The following is a 16,924-nucleotide window of genomic DNA, read 5'->3' as shown; positions in this document are numbered from 1 at the left end:
CACTAGCCCAAAACCACCAGTTCCTCCTCATCAGAATGTTGGTAATAATTTCTGCAGCAGTTTGTAAACTAAACTATGCACCTAATAAAAATGTGTAATCTTGACACTATATATATTACTATTGATGTCAAACCTTATTACAATTTTACACATTTCTACAAAAACAGGAATTGGTCTTACATTTTTGACTACCTGTGAACGGACGAAAGACTATGAAATAAGCTAATCAAGGTATACTGTTGAATCTCATAAGAATTATTTATCTAGCAAAGCTATATAAATATTGTAACATCTAATATTTTATTTTATTTCAAGAGACGGGATTCTATAGACAGAATTTCTATATAAGATGGAAAATTTGTACAGAAAAGTTTTATATCTTTTCTGGTACTAACATATTCTACCAGATACTGGTTCAATTTATGAACAGCTGCAGGTATTATTACTAACCTTCTTATGGTACATTTGGGTGATTGATGATGTCATTTCAAGAGAAGGTACCAGGTGTGGGGCAAGAAGAGGGAGGAGTTGCTAGGTGGAGACTACAGTCCCTCAGGTTACTCAGTTCTGACTACAAATATAAAAGTGGGATCAGTGTGAGAGTAAAGTGGGAAGGGCACTTGCCTTACATTCAGTTGATCTGGGTTCAAGTCCCAGTATTACATGTGGTCCCCAAGCTCCCTGGGCACAGAACCAGGTGTAAATCCTGAGCACTGCTGAGTGTGTGGTAAGGAGTGGTGGGACTCAATTGTGTCTAAGGAGGTCTTAGTACAAAGCACAGACCCAGAAACCAGGAAGTTTGCTAAAGCTTAGAAAAACTTGATTAAAAAGGAAACTGTCACATTGCTATACCTCCAGAGTGCCAAGCCACTTCAATTTTCAGACAATTTTCTCTCAAAAGGAGCTTGGTAACAAATCACTAAAGTCTTATCTCCAACAGATAATGCTCATAAAATGAAAGAAGTCAAATACATCACCATTATTATATCTGACCCATGAAACACACTTCAGGAACAGAGAGCAAGTGGCCTTAGACTCCCAAGAGGCAATGGTACATCCTTTCTGTAAGTCATGGCTCAGAGAAATGAGTGAAGCATCTTTGAGATGCATCATACTGAACGTGCAAACCAGCAGTAACCACAACAGCCCATACAGGATATTTTGGGAACTGGTTCTCAGTAAACACGAGTGTCCAAAAACAGCTTTTGGAAGCCACTGTGTAGAAATTTAATGGTTACAAATAACTTTCCTTTTTCTCTCATTCCTACTGACTCCCTATCCTGGATGACCAGGGATTAAAGAATAACAAAATATGGATTTTACAGAGATGAAAATGATGATAATTCTGCAGGAATATACTTTAATATTTTAATCCTAAAATGCACCTGTTGAATAAAACAGTTTTAGCCTTTATCTGAATGACCTTGAAATTAAACAGGTGGTAGGGCTCAATGAAAAGAATAGGAATTCAATAACAGATTCAAATTTGGTCTGTGATATTCACTTTGTGACCTTGTGTGGGGTATGGAAACTTTTGGGCCTCAATTTCCTCACTTGATAGATGAGCCAAGTAAAAGCATATTTGCAGAGATTTTTGGGATTAGAAATGACAAGCTTACAACTTTTGAGTTACTTATCATGTCAGTTACACTTGTTGAAATGGGATTAAGAAATGTCCTGTATAAAACAGTTTTTGGATTGCAAGCTAGATGGTCAAATATGTTCTTTAAAAACTAGAGACATACTGATTCTTCCCTAATATATAAAGGCTTAGATGGAGATAACTAAGCTGGAATGATACATTAATTTTCTGAACAGCTGAGTCAACAACCAATATTTGGGTTCAGTGTTATTAATGAGAAATAAATGGGAAAACAGTCTCTTGTTGTTACTTTCAATTATTTAGTTATAATCTAAGTAGTCATGTGTACTTTCTCATCAAATTTATAACGCACCCTTTTTCTTCCTAAGAAAAATTTATATAACACTTGCAAGTTATATTGAGTAGCTAGGTCTCAGGACAATGCTTTCTCTTCTTATAGTTCAGAATCACATGCAAAATTGCAACCATTATGCCATTATGCTTCAGAAAAATAGTGACATCATAACCGTAGTAAAAACTCCTATTTGGAAAGGAGCATGGAAAGCATCACCATCATCATGGTGGTTATTTTTAAATCCTAGACCAGACAAGGCCATCTACCACAAGCCCATGGCAAGCATTACTCTCAATGGGACAAAACTAAAAGCCTTCCCTCTAGAAGAAAAGGCTGCCCACTCTCTCCACTGCTGTTCATTATAGTACTGGAAGTAATTGCCATAGCAGTTAGGCAAGAAAAATATATTAAGGGCATCCAGATAGAAAAGGAAGAAATCAAGCTCTCATTATTTGAAGATGACATACTATACTTAGAGAACCCTGGACCCCCTACTCCCTTACCAAGAAGCTCCTAGAAACAATAGACTTGTATAGTAAAGTTGCAGGCTATAAAATCAATACCCAAAAGTCCATGGCTTTCCAATATGCAAATAATAAGATGGAAGAAATTAATATGAAAAAAAACTATTCACAATCATGCCTCAGAAATTCATGTACCTCAGAATCAGCTTAACTAAGGAGGTAAAGGACCCGTACAAAGAAACCTACAAAAAGCTACTTCAAGAAATAAAAGGGGACACAAGAAAATGGAAACACATGCCCTGCTAATGGGTTGGCAGTCTAAATATTGTCAAAATGACAATACTCCCCAAAGCATTATACAGATTCAATGTGATACCTGTTTGGTCACTCATGGCATTTTTCAAAGAAATTGATCAAACACTCCTGAAATTCATATGGAACAATAAGACCTTATGAATAGCTAAAGTAATTCTTGAGGGAAAGAAAGATGGGAGGTATCACCTTCTGCAACTGGAAACTACAAAGCGGTAATAATTAAAATAGCATGGCACTGGAATAAAGTCAGATCCGTGAACCAATGCAATAGGGTTGAATATCCTTACATACACCTTCAAATATATGATCATTTAATATTTGATAAAGGAGCAAGAAATATGAAATGGAGCAGGGAAAACCTATTTAATAAGTGGTGCTTGCAAAATTTGACAGCTACCTGCAAAAAAAAAGTTTTCGACCTCTAACTAACAATATGTACAAAAGTCAGATCAAAATAGATTAAAGACTTGAGTATCAGACCAGAATCCATAAGGTACATTGAAGAAAAGGTCAGCAAAACCCTCCACAACATTGAATCAAAAGGTATCTTCAAAGGTGAAATGCCACTGACCAAGCAAGTGGAAGCAGAGATAAGCAAATGGGACAGTCTTAAATTAAGAAACTTCTGCATGTCAAAGAAAGAGCGACCAGGATACAAAGACAGTCTATGGAATGGGAAAGGATATTCATTCAATACCCTTCTGACAAGGGGTTAATATCAAGAATATACAAGGCAATGGTTGAACTCTACGAGAAGAGAACACCCAATTGTCATAAGAAAATGGGGCAATGAAATGAACCGAAATTCATTCAAAGAAGAAATCTGAATGGCCAAAAGGCACTAGAAAAAAATTCTCTTCATCTTTAATCATCAGGAAGATGCAGATTAAAACAACAATGAAATATCATCTCACACCACAGAGACTGGCACACACCCAAAAGAACAAAAGCAACCACTGTTGGAGTGGATGTGGGGAGAAAGGGACTCTCCTTCATTGTTGGTGGGAATGCTGACTGGTTCAGCTTTTTTTTTGAAAGACAATATGGACATTTCTAAAAAAACTAGAAATTGAGCTACCGTTTGATCCATCAATACCACTTCTAGGAATATATTCCGAGGGTGAAAACACACACACACACACACACACACACAGTAGAAATGACATCTCTACCTGTATATTCATTGCAGCACTGTTCACAATAGCCAAAATCTGGAAACAACCCGAGTGCCCAAGAACAGATGACTGGTTAAAGAAACTTTGGTACATCGACACAATGAAATACTATGCAGTTTTTAGGAAAGATGAAGTAATGAAATTTGCTTTTAAGTGGATGGACATGAAGAGTATTATGGTAAGTGAAATGAGTCAAAAAGAGAGGGACAGACATAGAATAATTACACTCATTTGCAGAATATAAAATATCATAATATGAGACTAACACCCAAGGAAGTAGACACAAGGGACAGGAAGATTACTCCATGGTTGGAAGCCTGCCTTATGAGCTAGAAGGCATCTGGGATAGAGATGGGATCCCTATAAGTGATCGATGGTTGGAGAGATCATTCAGGATGGGAGATATGTGCTGAAAATACAAAAAGGACCAAATATGATGCCCTCACATTATCTGTAATCTGTATTGAAAACCATAATACCCATAAATAGAGAGAATAAGAGGGTAACTCTCTGCCATAGAGGCAGGGGGGAGGGGTGGGAGTACTGGGAACATTGGTGGTGGAAAATGTACACTGGTGAGGAATGGGTGTTCGGTCATTGTATGACTGAAACTCAGTCATGTAAGTTTTGTAACTGTAGCTCATGGTGATTCAATAAAAATAAATAAATAAATAAAAATAAAAAAGTGTTATTGAAACTGGAAGATAAAAATCCTAGACAAGAAATGGGAAAACCATCTGTTGAGATGTCAGTAACTTTTTTAAATTGATTTTTATTAGTGAAACACCATGAGGTACAGTTGTAGACTTACAAATTTTTGTTCTTGGGTTTCGATTATACAATGATCAAAAACTCATCCCTCCAAAATGGGTATAGAGGGGACTTTCCTCAATATAGTTAAAGCCATCTACCACAAGCTTACAGCAAGTATCATCCTCAACGGGGAAAAACTGAGAGCCTTCCCTCTAAGATCAGGGACAAGACAAGGATGCCCACTCTCTCCACTGCTGTTCAATATAGTACTGGAAGTACTTGCAATAGCGATTAGGCAAGAAAAAGATATTAAGGGCATTCAGGTAGGAAAGGAAGAAATCAAGCTCTCAATATTCGCAGATGATATGATACTATACTTAGAGAACCCTATAACCTCCACCAAGAAACTCCTAAAAACAATAGACTTGTGTAGTAAAGTTGCAGACTATAAAATCAATACCAAAAGTCCATGGCTTTCCTATATGCAAACAGTGAGAGAGAAGAAAGCGACATGAAAAAAAAAATCCCGTTCACAATTGTGCCCCAGAAAATCAAGTACCTAGGAATCAGCTTAACTAAGGAAGTAAAGGACCTGTACAAAGAAAACTACAAAACGCTACTTCAGGAAATAAAAGAGGACATGAGAAAATGGAAAGATATCCCCTGCTCATGGGTTGGGAGAATTGACACTGTCAAAATGAAAATACTTCCCAAAGCATTGTACAAATTCAGTGCAATCCCTATAAGGATACCCAAAGAAATGGAGCAAACACTCCTGAAATTCATATGGAACAATAAGTCAGTAACTTTTCTGCTAGTAACTTTTTATTTTTCTCCCTAGGAGGGAATTTTCGTTCATTTTCTCCCTTCATCCATTTATATCTTTGTATATGAATTCATTCCTATTCCCCTTGAAATTCTGTATGTGGTCAATATTCACTGTTTGTGTTCCTTACTTGTCCACAGGTCAAGAAGTCTTGTATCAAAGTCTTCTCTTATACCCTGTTTCCTATGATTTGAAAATATACTGTAACTCCTTATAATCAATATCACTTATTTCTTAGCAACTTCTTACAGCACTTACAACACTATTCAACACAGGTCACAGTCAGAATTTTAACAAGGATGACTCTAGGAATAACCTTACAACTATTTTTTAAGTAAGTATTGGAATTATTAATATCAATATAAAGTTTTTAAGTTTAATTAACATAATATTTTAAGTTTCATTAAAATAATTAATATTTTAAGTTTCATTAACATTAACATAATATAAAACACAGTATTACAGAAATAAGTACTAGCTCCAGGGTTCAGGAAAAAATTTTTTGAAGCTCATTATTTGTTTTATATTGTGAAACTATTCAGTTCTATCAGTGTTATGTCTAACAAAATCTCCAAAGACTTGTGAATCCAGGTAGGTTGGTTCAGTACACAATCAGGCATTTCCCCGCTTCTATTGTGCTCAATGTATAGTTGCCACACACCTGGTGCGTTTTCAAGCATGCTTACAAGAAAACTCCTACTGCTCCAGACATAACATCTCCACAACTTTTATTAAGAGAAAAAGAAGTGAATTTCATTTCAAAATTTTTTTTGTTTTTGAGGTCACACCCAGCAAGGGGTTATTTTTGGCTTTGCACTCAAGAATTACTCCTGCCGGTGCTTGGGGGATCATATGGGATGCCGGGGATCGAACCTGGGTCAGCTGCGTGCAAGGCAAATGCCCTACCTGCTGTGCTATTGCTCCAGTCCCTCATTTCACAATTTAAAAAATGTATAGAGCCAAGTTTCTAGCTAGACTTGCTTTTCTTGTGAAGGACAGACATCTTTTAGTTCTTTGTGCGGTGAAAGTTTGCTATTTCTAGAATCTCTCAGCTTTTGTATAAGAATACCTTTAACTTGGACTTTGTTTTATTTACATCATTGGATGTAGACTTCTAAATTGATTGTTTCACTTTTCTTTAAGCAGAACTTCAAAGATAATGTCATGTTGCCTTCTGACTGCAAAATTTGTAGCAAGAAGTCTGGTCATTCTTACCATGGTTTTATTGCTCATTTCTGTATCAGAGTGCTATATTTTTATTACTATTGGTATTTAAAAATTTAATCATGTTGTACCTTGTCTGAATGCAAGGTTCCATCCCAATGGAAAACCAGCAGGACTGTACTACTATACAAGAAGGGAGACATCCACGACATTCGCAACTATCGCCCAATCTGCCTATTGCCTGTCATCTACAAACTGTTCACTGAGTCATCCTGAATAGGATTGGCAGAACACTAGATGAAGGACAACCATGAGAACAAGGTGGGTTCCGAAAAGGATTCAGCACTATCGACCATATCCACAGGATAACCAAGCTCATTGAGGTTTCTCAGGAGTTCAAGATGCCGCTCTGTCTAACGTTCATTGATTTAAAGAAGGCCTTTGCTTCTGTTGAGACGGAAGTGGTCATCGAAGCCCTAGCCAATCAGGGCGTACAAACTCAATACATCAGGATCATCCTTGAGCTCTATTACGGACTCACTACCAGGATCTCACCATTCTACAAAGAAGTAATCATCTATATCAAGAGAGGGGTTTGGCAGGGTGATACCATTTCACCAAAACTCTTCAGTGCCACCCTCGAGAACATCATGTAACGACTGGAATGGGAAGGAATGGGAGTGAAGATAGATGGTCGGCAACTACACCACCTCTGCTTTGCTGATGACATCGTTCTAATAACACTAAACATCAGCCAAGCGGCACAAATGGTGGCTGACTTCGACCATGAGTGTGGAAAGGTCAGATTACAACTGAATCTCACAAAGACAATGTTCATGGGAAACAGTCCTGTTCCTGATGTTCCATTCACTCTCCACAGAACCACCATCTCCGAATGCAACAGTTATATATGCCTAGGTCGGGAAATCAGCATGATGAATGACCTGGCACCTGAGTTATGCAGGAGGAAGAGAGCGGTTTGGAATGCCTTCAAGAACGTTGAAGAAACAACTAAGAGGACAAAGAACCTCCAGCTCCGAGAACATCTCTTCGATTCCATTGTTCTTCCTGCATTAACATATGACTCAGAGACCTGGGCCATATGAAAACAGGATGAGAACGCTATTCGGATCTCTCAAAGAGGAATCAAAAGAGCTATGCTTGGAGTATCACGCTTAACTCAAATGAGAGATAGAATCCGGAGTTCCGATCTCCGTCAAGGCTCAAGAATCAGGGACGCTGTCTCATTTGCCAAGGCATCAAAAATCAGATGGGCTGGATGCGTAACGAGGTTTAGAGACAGCAGCTGGACTAGAGCCATTACTGATTGGATTCCATGAGACATCAAAAGATCGTGTTGACGCCCACCTACAAGATGGTCAGACTTCTTCTTCAAGACCCTGAATGATAGGTTTGAGGCTCTGCATATTACTAGAACGAGCAGATGCCATTGGGCTACGCTAGCACGCAACAGGGATGAATGGAGATGTTACTGGCACCCGCTGGAGTAAATCGATGAGTAACGGGGTATCAAGTGATCAAGTGTTGTACCTTGGTCAACTTTGTTTTTATTTAAACTGAAGTTTGGTAAACTTAGAATTTGGGGGTTTGTATTTTTGGTACAAGTTGTACATTAATTCATAAATAGTTTTTTTCTCTACTCACACTTTTCTCAGATACAATTACATTTATATTAAACATCTTTAAATTATCCTACAGGTCACTGTATCATGCTTGTTATTATTATGATCATTATTGTTACTTTAAGTTTTGGGGCCACATTTGGCTCTATGCTCAGAAATTACTCCTGGTGGTTGGTGCTCATGGGATCATAAGGGGTGCTGGTGATTGGACGCTGGTGGGCCATGAGCAAAGTAAATGCCCTACCCAATTTACTATCTCTTAGGCCCCCTGCTTGTTATTACTTTTAATCTCTTTGTATCTCTGTGCTTCCATTTGGATAGCTGATATTAGTCTAAATTTAAGATCATTTATTACTTGCTCTTAAGTTCATTCTATAAAATTTTCACTTCAGCTGTGTCACTTTTTAAAAACATTTGTTTCTTTTGGGGGTGGTGTATGTTCACTGTAACATATTCTGTTCACATGATTTAATTTTGAAAACAATGAAAAAAACTATTTCAAAGATTTCCTCATTTATATGTACATTTTATATATTTCTTAGAATCTTCTATGTCTAGTAATTTTCAATCTAATTGTAGTTTGTGTATTATTGAGTGGCTGGGTTTTGTTGAATTGCTTTAAGGAGTGTTAAGTTTGTCTGGAAAGACATTTAAATTGCTTGCAGATCACTGGTCCTCATGTGAATCTGTGGAGCACCTTCTCTGCCTAACTTACTCTCCATTAGTTTGTGCCACAAATTTCAGCCAGCCACACACGCTAGGGGAAAAGGCAGCTCAGATAGAGAAGGGAGCACCAAATAAAGGGTGTTGGGAGGTTCCTCCCAGGATGGGAGATGCGTGATGAGAGTAGACTATAGACTGAACATGATTGCCACTCAATGTCTCTTTTCCAAACCACAGTGATCAAAAGGAGAGAGATATCTCATTGTGGTTTTGATCTGCTTCTCCCTGATGATTAATGATGTGGAGCATTTTCTCATGTGCCTTTTAGCTGTTCGGATTTCTTCTTTGAGAAAGTTTCTGTTCATTTCATTGCCCCATTTTTTGATGGGGTTGGATGTTTTCTTCTTGTGGAGTTCAACCAGTGCTTTGTATATCCTTGATATCAACCCCTTGTTGGATGTGTATTTGGCGAATACCCTTTCCCATTCTGTAGACTGTCTTTGTATTTTGGTCACTGTTTCTTTGGAGGTGCAGAAGCTTCTTAGTTTAAGATAGTCCCATTTGTCTACCAGTGCTTGGCCAGTGCTGTGACATCTTTGAAGATACCATTAGCTTCGATGTCATGGAGGGTTTTGCATCTTTTTCTTCAATGTACATTATAGATTCTGGTCTGATGTTGAGGTCTTTAATCCACTTTGATCTTACTTTTGTACATGGCATTAGGCAGAGATCTGAGCCCACTTTTTTGCATGTAGCCGTCCAGTTTTGTCAGCACAATTTGTTAAAGAGGCTTTCCTTGCTCCAGTTCACTTTTCTTGCCCCCTTATCAAAGATTAGATGATCATATGCTTGGGGGGAGATGTCAGTATATTCAACCCTGTTCCATTGGTCTATAGCTCTGCCTTTGTTCCAGTACCATGCTGTTTTAATTATTACACCACAGAGACTGGCCCACATCCAAGAACAAAAGCAACTGGTACTGGTGCGGATGTGGTGAGAAAGGGACCCTCCTTCACTGCTGGTGGGAATGCCGACGGTTCAGCCCTTCTGGAAAACAGTATGGACGATTCTCAAAAAATTAGAAATTGAGCTCTCATTTGACCCAGCAATACCACTCCTGGGAATATATCCCAGAGAGGCAAAAAAGTATAGTCAAAGTGACATCTGCACTTGTTTGTTCATTGCAGCACTCTTTACAATAGCCAGAATCTAGAAAAAACTTGAGTGCTCGAGAACAGATAACTGGTTAAGAAACTTTGGTACATTTACACAATGGAGTACTATGTAGCTGTTAGAAAAGATGAAGTCATGAAATTTACATAAAAGTGGTACAACATGGAAAGTATCATGCTAAGCGAAATGAGTCAGAAAGAGAGGGATAGACATAGAAAGATTGCATTCATCTGGGGAACATACAGTAACAAAACAGGAGACTAACACCCAAGAATGGCTGAGATTAGTCCCAGGAATTTTGCTCCATGGCTTGGAGGCCAGCTACACATGCTAGGAGAAAAGGGAGCTCAGATTAGAGAAGGGAGCACCAAATAAGGGTGTTGGGAGGATCCTCCCAGGATGGGAGAAGCATGCTGAAAATAGACTATAGACCAAACATGATTGCCACTCAATGCCTCTTTTGCAAACCACAACACCCAAAAGGAGAGAGAGAACAAAAGGGTATGCCCTGCCACAGAGGAAGGGTGGGATGGAGGGGATGGGGGGTGGGAGGGATACTGGGATCAGTGGTGGTGGAGAATGGGCACTCATGGAGGGATGAGTATTCGATCATTGTATAACTGAAACCCAAGCATAAAAATTTATGCTTGTAAGTCTACAACTGTACCTCATAATGTTTCACTAATGAAAATTTTAAAAAAAATTCAGCCCCTTGGGCTCTCTGAACTCTGACCTCTCTTTCTGCGGTCTAGCAAGACCAGCGAGCCCTGCTGGCATTCCCATACTGTGTGCAGTAAATACTATCAGGTAGAAAACAGAAAAAATAATAGGCCTCATATTTGTCTTCCTTGTCTTTCTTCTTACAGCTATCATGATTCTATACTTCCAATTGTCCAAGTTCTGAAAAGCAGTTTTTTCATGCATGTTTTCTAATTATCTCTTTAATTATTGGTAGAAGGCATACTGTATATACAGATATGTACATACATAATTGCAAAATAATATCTAATTACTTAAATATAGGATGGTCTAAGTAATGTATTTTTATTATTTATTTTCACATCTAAATGAAACCTAAACAATAAATACCTAGTTTTCAAAAGTCCATACAAAACACATATTATACCTTGCTTCATTCCTGTCCCCATTTTATATACAACCCAAATATTTCCATGTTGCAGTAACCAGAGCATATTTTAATTTTATATTTCCACCAGCATTTTCAACACATTCTTTCTTTCCTACTCTCATCATTTACAACATATTCCACAATCTCTATCATATTCTTTCATATTCTCCTCTTTCTTTAATATTACCACCAAAAAATCCCAGAAAAATTTTTTGTTTTTATTAATACTTATGTATAAATTCATGTTATTTAATTTATAACTTAGAAATATAATAGTGAAATAGTGATAATGATAAGTGTTTTAGGAAAAATAAAAAGTCACATATTTTACCTAAAATAGATTTTATAATAATTTGATTTTTTATAAAATGTTTCTCCCAATTATTTCAAAGGTCATTTAAAATATTTACTGTGATATATTTGTAAAATATAATAGAAAAATGATCACATATTGGATGTCATGAAATGTCAAACTTTTATATAGCTTTTAAGTGTGTTATTTCAGTTTTTGCACTTAATTTGTTGAAAGCTTGTTTCAAACAATCTATGTTTATATACACTATCTAGAACTCCCTGTCAAAATATTGTCAACAGTCTCTTACTAGTGGTATAATCATCTATTAACAAGTTTATCAATAATTTAAAATAAATTTTAAAACTTCTTTTCCAGAAATAATCAGTATTTTAAAAATTTCTTGAACAATCAATGATAGTGATTAACTTATATGTGTGTGTGTGTAGAGGGCCACAAAATACATTTGTGAAATCAATAAATTGTAGTTCTTATTGTAACTTGTGCATTAAGAGGGTCTGACAGCTAGTTGGAACAGAAATTCCTGAGTTAGCACTTCAAAAGGAATACTGGCACCAGAAAGATACTTTCCACTAAGTCTGAGACCCTAGAAAGTCTGGCAAGACCTATGCCAGGATCTGCTGATCTTCCGTAAACATCTAGAATCAACTTTCCTGGATAAAGGCGGAATGTACTTAATGACTAAAGAACATTGGAGTCAAAGCCAGCTCTCCACGTTTCCTACAGGATGTTATCAATATTTTTCTTTTTATGTGAATTTCTTTTCTACATGATTTTTGTATTGGGAAATGGTAAGATTCTCATTAATGTTGATTTCCAAAATCCTTACAAGGGAGTGCAAGTCCAAAAACAGCAGAAATGAGAAAAGCAATACTTTGAATTAAGATAGATATAAAATCTTAAACGTGGAAGCTAAATAGCACTGTAGCACCGTCCTCCCATTGTTTATCGATTTGCTCTAGTGGCACCAGTAATGACTCCATTGTGAGATTTGTTGTTACTGTTTTTGGCATATTGAATGCACCCGGGGAGCTTGCCAGACTCTGCTGTGTGGGCAGGATACTCTCGGTAGCTTGCCGGGCTCTCTGAGAGGGATGGAAGAATCGAACCTGGGTTGGCTATGTGTTAGCTAAATTTCTATCTAAATCAAATCAATAGTTGGACAAACTTAGAGAACTCAATTACACTGAAATGTGTGGACAACTTTGTTGATTGCCTCGAGCAAGCCCCAATAACGTCTCCTTTGTCCTAGCCCTGAGATTTTAAAAAGTGCCATATGCAGGGCTTGATCAGGGTTAGGAGAATGAGACCCACCATTGTTATTGGTATTTGGCATGTTGGGTATGCCACGGAGAGTTTGCCAGACTCTGCCATTTGGGCAGGTAATATAGGGTAGCCTGCCAGGTTATCCAAAGTAAGAATGAGATAATAAGATGTCGCACAGCTGGGAGCTGGGTTTTATAGTCTCTGGGTCTTGGCTGTTGATGGGATTACACGGCGCCAGGGGCCAGTTGGTGGGTGTGGCCTCTGCCTACAGGAAGATGGAGGATCTGGGTGGAGGATGCTCAGCCCTGATCTGAACAGGCTTGAGATCTCAGCCCTGGGGCCCACATGCCTTTGTTCCTCTTCCAGTACCTTCATGCGTGTGGACAGTGGTCTCAGCATGGTGGTGGCTGGTTCTAGAGGTCTTCGGCTGCTGGAGCTCTGCTGGACATCTTCTATACTAAAAAAATTGAGGCCTTACTCAGTGGTTCCTAGCTCTTCACACAGGGGTCACTCCTGGCAGACTTAGGGGACCATATGAGATGCTGGGGATTGAAACTTGGTCAGTTGTATGTAAGGCAAGGGCCATACCTAATGTCTGATCTCTGTGGCCACTCCATATTATTTTTAAGTCTAAAAATTCTTAATATAAGGCACTTCATATATACCTATCACTTTTTTTTATTGCTCTTATCGTTCTTCCTTTTTTTCTCCCCTGGGCGACGATATGGAGTGCCAGGGATCAAACCTGGCTCAGTTTCATGTAAGGCAAGTAAGTACCTTACCTGCTATACTATCTCTCTTGGTCTATTATCACTTTGTTCATGCTTCAGAAAGTATGCACGACATTTTACAACCATTCAGTCAATTTTAGCATATTATTTACAATGCAAGGTAACACATTGATAGAGGAAAGAAGTTAAAAGAATATGCAGTGACTTTCTGAAACATCTGAGAAATTTTCTCTTTAGAAACCGAATTGCCCTGGGGGCTGGAGCGATAGCCCAGCGAGCAGGGCATTTGCCTTGCACGCAGCTGATCCGGGTTTGATTCCCAGAATCCCATATAGTCCCCTGAGCACCTCCAGGAGTAATTTCTGAGTGCACCAGTCAGAAGTAACCCCTGTTTATCACTGGTGTGACCCAAAAAGCAAAAAAAAAAAAAAAAAAACCAAACTGCCTATCTATTCGAGTCTTAAAACCCCTTATTTTAGAAAAATGAACTGCCACTTTCAGATTGTTTCATTAAAGTATGTAGGTTTTTATCAGTTGCTTATGTGACTTTGGATTATTTATTTATTGAATGCTTTGAAGATTTCTTCTGTCACAATCTGCAGTTTCATGTTTTTTATTTTGTAAGTATGACGCGTTCTAAAGCCGTCCACTAACAAAGTATTTTAGGAGGTAAGGCAATGTATTATAATTAAAGCAAGGTATTAAAGTAACTGTAGTAAAATAAATAAGATGGTGTATTAAATGCCTTTATTTTTAATAGTTTTCCCACAAATTGGTGTACCTCTAGTTATCTATACCTGTTTTATTTCCTATCCCTGGATTTCTAAACTGGTACATTCATTTCTTTTTCTAATACTGTCCCAAAATTGAAATAAAGTCTATTATGTTTGTGCATCAGAATATATGCAAATATGATCATTGATAAAAGTCAAATTCATATAGGCACAGTATGCACTATTTGTGGCTACATGCATATGTGTCAGTAGATTACAGGCCAGAAGGTTAGTTCAGTGGGTAAGTGATTTGCTTTACACATGTACAGTTCGATCTCAGCACCGCATATGGTTCCCTGAGAACTCCAGGAGAGATCCCTGAGCACAGAGCCATGAATAAGTGCTGGGCACCACTGGGTAAGGTCCCCACAAAACTAACAAACGTCCTCATACCCCATTGAAGGTATATGTCCAGGAGGGTACTGAGTGGTAATATTTCTGAAAAGAGATGGCAGGCTAATTAAGTTTGAGAACCTGTGCTATAGCACGTCCTTAACCTCTGAACGGTTCACAGAAGTTAAGAACTTTTGTAGGTAAACTACAAAAATGAAAAGGCCATTTCCATCACATTATATGAAATGCTGCATCACTAAGACTTTTTGCTAATGATGTTATCCTTGATCCCTGGTTGTGGTATGGTCTGATTGATATTTCCATTCCTTCCATACTTAGAAAAAAAATGCCCGAGTGATAATACTACAGGGATATCATTTGTCGTGCAAACTGCCAACCAGAGTCTGATCTCTAGCACCTCATATGGTCCCCAAAGTCTGCCAGTAGTGATCCCTCAGTGTAGAACCAGGAGTAAGCCCTGAGCACAGCTGGGTGTAGCCCCCAACAAAACAAAACAAAACAAATCAGAACAGAACAAAAAAACTGCTCTGTGGAGTTCAGAGTCTGACCAGTCAGAGCTGTGTATTGTCTTCTCTCTTCCCCAGAAAAACTCAAGTCCTGCTTCAGTTTAAGGAGCTAAAACTCTGAGGAGATTCTTGAAACACATATATGAATAAAGTATTTTTCTTCGTTTTCATTAACTCTTTATTGACAATATCAAAGAAAATTTTTTTTGGTAAAACCTTATTCTTTAGAAAAATAAATAATTAAATCTTACAGACATGTTTATATGAAAATGATTTTATAAGGAAAATAGAATAAAAGTGTTACCCTAAAGCAAATGTAACAATAAATAAACCCTGAAAAACTCTAGCATGATGACTAAAATAAAGTGAAATTAATCACACAGTCAGAAATGACACTGAACTTTAAAGTTTAATAGCTTCAGAGTGGGATGTTGAAGTACTAATGAAAACTTTCCCTACCATGGTACAAGCAGACCACAATGGAAATTTCCTCCAACCCCTCAAACCACTTACAAAAAAATGTAGCATTTGGATCACCACTAGTGGGGCAATAAAGTTTATCAAAATAAGAATCTGAGCTTCTGCCTGCATTTTTATAGTCCTTCGTGACTGTACCTTTCACTTTGGGAACTTCACATGCCTTATCTTATATGACAGATGTTAACACAGATATGTAGGACTTATCTTTTCTGTGATTCTCCTGATCATTTATACTCCTTTGATCACACAGAGCAGTTAAGCTCAGCAGTTATCCAATGGGATTTTTTTTTTTATCTCAAGTTTAACCCAAGTTCTCTGAGTTCTTCAGGTCTCTAGAGAGACTTATCCTTTTTGCCTCTCACCTTTGGGTCTAAGATGCTGTCTCTCTCCAATTCCTCATATAAAAACATCTGTCTGAGAGCTTTGTCCTAAATGGAAGGTTCCCTTGTAATCACATTCATGGCCTTAGGCTGACCTTCCTTTCTAATCCCTATTTTTTGGTGCTTTTCTACACAGCTCATCACATTTAGGAAAGTGGTATGTACAGGAGAGTGAAGTAGATTATGAACTTGACAATTAGATTTGAACTCAACCTGACTTTGCTGTCCCTATCATGGGAGTGGGAGTATATCACTCAAGAGAACAATAGCTCAGTTTTCTAATTTGTAAAATGGGGGGAAGGTGAGGAAATGCAACCCAACCATGACATGACTCAGTTCCCAATACCACATGACCCCACATGCAGGGTAGCCCAGGGTGTCCCCATCAGCAGGTGTAGCCCAGGGTGTCCCCTAGCACTGCTGGGATGGCCCAGATTATTCCTAGCAAGGGGTCACAGGGTCTGAGCAGCACTACATTCTTGACACAAGCAAGAATGGCCAGTGTCCAGTACTGCCTGGAAGCGGCCTTGGGCCTCCTGAGAACTGGGTAGGAGACCCATAAAAATAAAATTAAATAAAATGAATCAGGGGAAATAATAAAACTTTCTTATAGAGTTATTTGGGTCATTAAGGAACAGATTAATCCTGAGTAATAGTGTGGCTATTGGTCCTGTTTAGACAGCAATGTCCTTAAGTCTTAACTATTAAAATTATTAACCCTGGAAGAGAGGTCTGGTTTTAGGAAATTTCAGGAAAACCTTAACAGTCACAAAACCTTGGCAGGATTTAACACATGATTGTAGCCTATGAGATGGTGGGCACTTTACATCCACAACCTGTTTTAACACTTCACTGATACCAGGAGGTGGCAGGTATTTG

General features: G+C 38.1%; 1 protein-coding gene across 2 annotated transcripts in view; it reads right to left on the bottom strand.

The window, feature by feature from the left end:
* Positions 1–16,924, bottom strand: part of PIEZO2 (piezo type mechanosensitive ion channel component 2) — a 448,793-nt gene that overhangs the window by 118,077 nt on the left and 313,792 nt on the right. The gene's annotated exons all lie outside the window — the stretch shown is intronic.

This window comes from Sorex fumeus, unplaced genomic scaffold (assembly GCF_029834395.1).
Source record: "Sorex fumeus unplaced genomic scaffold, SorFum_2.1 ptg000128l, whole genome shotgun sequence".
NCBI lineage: Eukaryota > Metazoa > Chordata > Mammalia > Eulipotyphla > Soricidae > Sorex > Sorex fumeus.
The sequence above is the reverse complement of the archived record's forward strand: the minus strand, read 5'-3'. Positions and strand labels throughout refer to the sequence as shown.